The sequence below is a fragment of the Condylura cristata genome, unplaced genomic scaffold (assembly GCF_000260355.1).
Source record: "Condylura cristata isolate star-nosed mole 26May11 unplaced genomic scaffold, ConCri1.0 scaffold00008, whole genome shotgun sequence".
Lineage (NCBI taxonomy): Eukaryota > Metazoa > Chordata > Mammalia > Eulipotyphla > Talpidae > Condylura > Condylura cristata.
Genome location: NW_004567109.1, coordinates 16,089,876 through 16,095,165, shown reverse-complemented (window position 1 = coordinate 16,095,165; position 5,290 = coordinate 16,089,876).

Sequence of the window (5,290 nt, the reverse complement as noted above, 5' to 3'; positions counted from 1 at the left end):
GGAGCCCGCGGGGTCGCGGGCTGCACGCGGCCCCAGAGGGCGGGGTCGCGCGGCGGGTCCGGGCTGGTGGGACTGAGGTTCTGTTACCCCAGCGCACCCTCTGCGATCAGAGGGGTGAGGTGGGCTGGAGGACGCTCAGGGCCGGGCTGGACCCCTAGAAAGCTTGGTATCCTGAGTTTGGTCTGGGAAAAGATGGGAGGTCCTGGGATTATTTTCCTGGAAATAAGGGATTCTGAGAATTCTTTCCAGCACCCAGGCAGTATTGAAGGTTTTGTTCCAGAGACAGGCTTCAGACCAGCCAGAGACCTGTGAGCCACAGTGGGCATTCCTCTCCCTTCTGGCCCCTGGGGTAGCCCCACCTCTCTTTTCCCCACCCACACCACACCTCTTCTTCCCTAACTGACCCCCACCCCTCCCACTCCAACAATCCTCCCAGGCCTCCTGGGGTCCTGCTTGCTGGGGTCCCCGCTTCACCCTTGGTCCCTGGGATGTAGAGTTGTGCCTCAGTTGCTCTTGAAAGAGGCTGGGAATGCCCAGGGCCCCCTGCGTGCACATGGAATTCCCAGGAGATAGATGTTCAGCTCTGATTAGGACTCATCTTGGGTCTAATGAATTCACAGTTTATAAGGTACTTTGAGGTCTTCTGCAGGTGAGAACTGTGAATTAGAAAGCTGGTAGAGAAGAAAGCCGTTAAGAATCATGAAAATGCGTGTTCATTTCCTCCAGGCCTCTGGCTTTTTGTTTTAGCTGACCAAGCACTTTTATATCATCTGATTCCATAACAAGCCATGAGGGAAGCAGGCCGGGCATGTTACCCCCATAGTACAGAAACAGCTCAAGAGGGCTAGTGTTGCCCAGAGCACAGAGGGGGCCATCCACAGAGCAGCTGTGACCAGCAATCAAGGCCTTGGCTTCCCTTGGTCCCGTGGCTCTAAGTTGTCCTGGGTGGGGGGAGCTGTCCCAGTGCTCCTGGACGCCTTCCCTGACTTCCCAGAAGACCACTGTGACCAGGACCAACCTGTGAGAGAATTTGACTTCTTCACCCAATCTGATTCTAGTCACTTTTTCCTGGTCCTGGTCTCCATGAGCCTTTTGGAACTCCCAGTCCGTTAGCCCGGCATGATGTCGACAGGTCCCACAACAATGTAGGATAATTAAAGTGTGGCCTCCTAAACTGCCTTAGCCCCCAGGGTATTCCCAGCACCTCTGGGTGATACTCCCCCAATGTGGAGGTCTGGGGCACATCACTGTCCTTGCTGGGCCTCAGCAGCCCCTCTAACTGCCATTCACTCAGATGCAGCCCACAGTCCCAGCACACCCATTGTGGATCAGGCCCTGTGCCAGGCACAGGGATCGCACTGGACTCTGTTCTCATGGTGCTCCCTGCCCAGCCCACCGCTGGCCTCAGGACCCTGCCTCTCCCTCAGTTGCTAAGTATCAAAGGGGAAGTGTTATAGACAGGCTGAGACTTGGGCAGAGAGGATGGGTGAGCAGCACCTTGGCCTGGGGCAAGGCTGAATGCATTGGAGGACAGCAAGCACCGCTGCCTTTTGGAGGGGTGATCAGAGGAGGAGGGATGATCGAAGGAGAAAGGTTGGGGCCCAGGTTCGGGCCCTCCCTGGCGCAGTTAGGATGCAGCACAGCAAGCTGTTAGGATGCAGCACTGCAAGAGAACCACAGCTGCTTCTGTGCGAGTTAGATCCCTGCCCTGGAGGAGATCCACATGGCGCAGCAGACCTCTCCTGACCCGCCTGCTGCTCCCCTCAGCAGTGGACTGTTCTGCTCCCCACTCTGTCTCTGGGGAAGCCCCTCACTGCCCCTGCATCTCTGGCTTGTGTGCCAGTTCTGTATGAATAAATAAATAAATTTTTTAAAAAAAGAAGAGGAGGAAGGTTGGTAGTCTTGCCCTCATCGGTCTTTCAGCATCTCCTTCCCCACATTCAGGACTGGCTACTTAGTTTGCAGGGTCCAGTGCAAAATGAAAGTGCAGAGCTTTTTGTTTGAGAAGCAGAAACCCTTTCAAAAATGGAAGAGCAGAGGAGACCTGCCCAAGGACAGGGCCTTTCTAAGCAGAGCTCTGTGTGACCATGCCTGTGGAGCTGCCTGCTGGTGGCTCATAGATTTCCTCAGTGAAGGCTCCCCTCAAACCAGGAGGCCCAAGAGTCAACACACAGATTGGGCCCCTGATATGGAGATGGGAAGGGAGTGGGGAGAGTGGGGATGGGTCAGAGTTGTATCCCCTCCACTGCTCCTAAGGCCAGCACCCAGGCATGTGCACCGCCAGTCCCAACCTGGACCACTAGCAGACCAGTGTCCCAGCTCTCCCTCTTATCACTAGGCCTAGTGGACATTCTCCTGACACACCCAGAGAGGGCTAGCCTGGGAAGGGCCAACCTGCAGCCTTCATCTGGACCCATCATGATTGCTCAGCTCAGCTACTTTCCGAGGTGGCCTGACAGGCAGCCAAGGAAACTGACTCCCAGCAGCCCTATCAGCAGGGCCCAAAGTCCATCCTGGAGCCAGGTCAACACCTGACCAGGCAGGAAGCTGCCAGTTGTCCCTAGGGAGGAACCAGCAGCAACCAGGTCTATAGTAGCAGACCTAGGGCCCTCCACCTCTGGAAAACTGTTTTTAGAAATTCCAGATGTGGCCCTCCCTGGTGGCGCAGCGGGTTAAAGCACACGCACTGAGAAGCTAAAGCCTCTTCCACATGAGTTCGATTCCCACCTGCCCCGGAGGTGACCACATGGCGTGGCAGACCTCTCCTGACCCGCCCGCTGCTCCCCTCAGCAGTGTACTTCGTCCATCTGCCTGTTCTGCTCCCCGCTCTGTCTCTGGTGAAGCCTCTCGCCGCCCCTGAGCCTCTGACCTGTACCCCAGTTCTGTATGAATAAATAAATCTTTTTAAAAAAAAGAAAGAAAGAAAGAAATTCCAGATGCCCTCCCATCCACCCAGCACTCTACCAACTCTCACGCTTGAGAGCACAACTTCCCAGAGACCTGTCCCCTGCCGGGCCTGGCCTCCTCCCACAGGCTCCAGCCTGGGCAGCCAGGCTAAGGTGTGGCTGAGCCTCCCTCATTTTATAGGGAACACCAGGCTATAAATCACACAGCAAGGATGGGGGGTGTCAATTGTGACTTTCCTCAGTTCTTGACCAATTGGAGGGGCTAGAATTGTACTGGAGGGCAGGGCAGTTCTGCAAAGGTTGAAGATGTTGAGAGACAATAGAGTTCCTAGTGCACAGACCAGAAAGCCTGAGGAGAGATGCCTGAGCTGCCAACACACACACCACCCTCTGAGCAGAGGTGGAATTTAGAATTGTTGTGTGCTTGTGTGTGTGTGTGTGTGTGTGTGTGTGTGTGTGTTTCCTAGCGGAGCACTTGCTTAGTGCCAGGCCCCTCCTCCTCCCACCCATACACACACATCTCCCTAGGTTGCTTCCAAGAGTTGGCAGTTAAGATCCTGAAAAATGGAGAACTTTTCCTGGGGCCACAGTGGGGCCTCCAGGAACTTCCAAGGATGTTCTGTTCAACTTTGAAAGCACGTGCCTGCTTTTTCTGGGGAAAGGGCCCACAGCTTTAACCAGATTCTCAAAGGGGCTCTTATGTCAGAATGAACTAAGAATTAACCCTTTGATCCTTTTCAGTGGGACATGAAGCCAGAAAGGGGTGCCCTGCCTCGACACCCTCCTCCTGTCCTCCCAGCCTGGGGGCCAGAGCCCGGAAGGAGCCTGCAGACCCATCCCCAGAACTGGCACCCTTCATTCCCTGAGCCAGGGCTCCTGGCACTGTGGCAGCCTGGCAACATTCAGACAAACTCTCGCTGAGGACTTTGATCCTCCCAGCATCTCTGAGACTCAAGCCCCGAGCCCAATTCCACCCATCTTCCCTGCTGGGTTGAGAGGTGCACTAACGCCCCAGGTGTTAGGGTGTGTGGCTGGAATGGAGATGTAGTCTGTGGGCTCTGAATTGGTGCCAGCTCCCAGCAACTAGGAGACTGAGGGAGAGGAGGAAGGTGAGCAGAGAGAGCCAAGGCTGAGCTGTGGGAGACAGCTGTTGTCTTGCCCAGTCTCCGGGGTGCAGGGGCCTGGTTCCCGCCATTCCCCCAGCAGACACTCCTGGACACCTGCCAGCTGTGTGCACCAGGCTTCCAGAGATGACCAGTGTCACTCATTCGCTGGAGACTGTGTACAAAAGTAGCTTTTAAATCTTTTAGCTGTAGAACTTTTCTTTTTCCGTTCAAACAAAAGTCACCCTAATTTCATCTGACATAAAGTAGATAAAAGCATTATTTCATAAATACACTTTTCTTTTTTACAATCCAAACTTACAACCTTTGTTTGCCACAAAGTAAATCTGCAGAAACAATGACAACATGCCGATAAACAAAACTCTTAACCGAGTGCCTGCGATCTGGTGATTGCCGGCCACTGGTTTGAGTCAGTCATTCAAAAATGTTTGTCTCATAGACAAGCGGGGGCAACTGGTAAGAATTTTTTTTCCCGATTTTTTTTTTAAAGATTTATTTATTTGGGCCCTCCCTGGTGGCGCAGCGGGTTAAAGCACTGCACTGAGAATCTAAAGCCACTTCTGCATGAGTTCCATTCCCGCCTGCCCGGGAGGTGACCCACATGGCGTGGCAGACCTCTCCTGACCCGCCCGCTGCTCCCCTCAGCAGTGTACTTCGTCGATCTGCCTGTTCTGCTCCCCACTCTGTCTCTGGTGAAGCCTCTCACTGTCCCTGAGCCTCTGGCCTGTACCCCAGTTCTCTATGCACAAATAAATAAATTAATCTTTAAAAAAAAAAAGATTTATTTATTTGTGCATACAGAACTGGGGTACAGGCCAGAGGCTCAGGGGTGGTGAAAGACTTCACCAGAGACAGAGTGGAGTGCAGAACAGGCAGATCAACGAAATACACTGCTGAGGGGAGCAGCGGGTGGGTCAGGAGAGGTCTGCCACGCCATGTGGTCACCTCCGGGGCAGGCGGGAATCGAACTCATGAGGAAGCGGCTTTAGATTCTCAGTGCTGTGCTTTAACCCGCTGCGCCACCAGGGAGGGCCCCAACTGGTACGAATTTTAACAAATTAGTAGAAATGTCAGGAGAAATTATATTCTGAGGTCTGTCCAGAAAGAAGTGTGTTATTTCAGTCAGCCCAGCTACGTGGCTTCTCGAAAGTTAGAGAAGCTGTGCTGCTTCTGAGCTCAGCCATGCTGTTGGCCTGCGGGGTGTCCTTGGGCAAGACACCGGCTTTCCCGTCTGAACATCGGACGTCCCTAGGCAAGAGG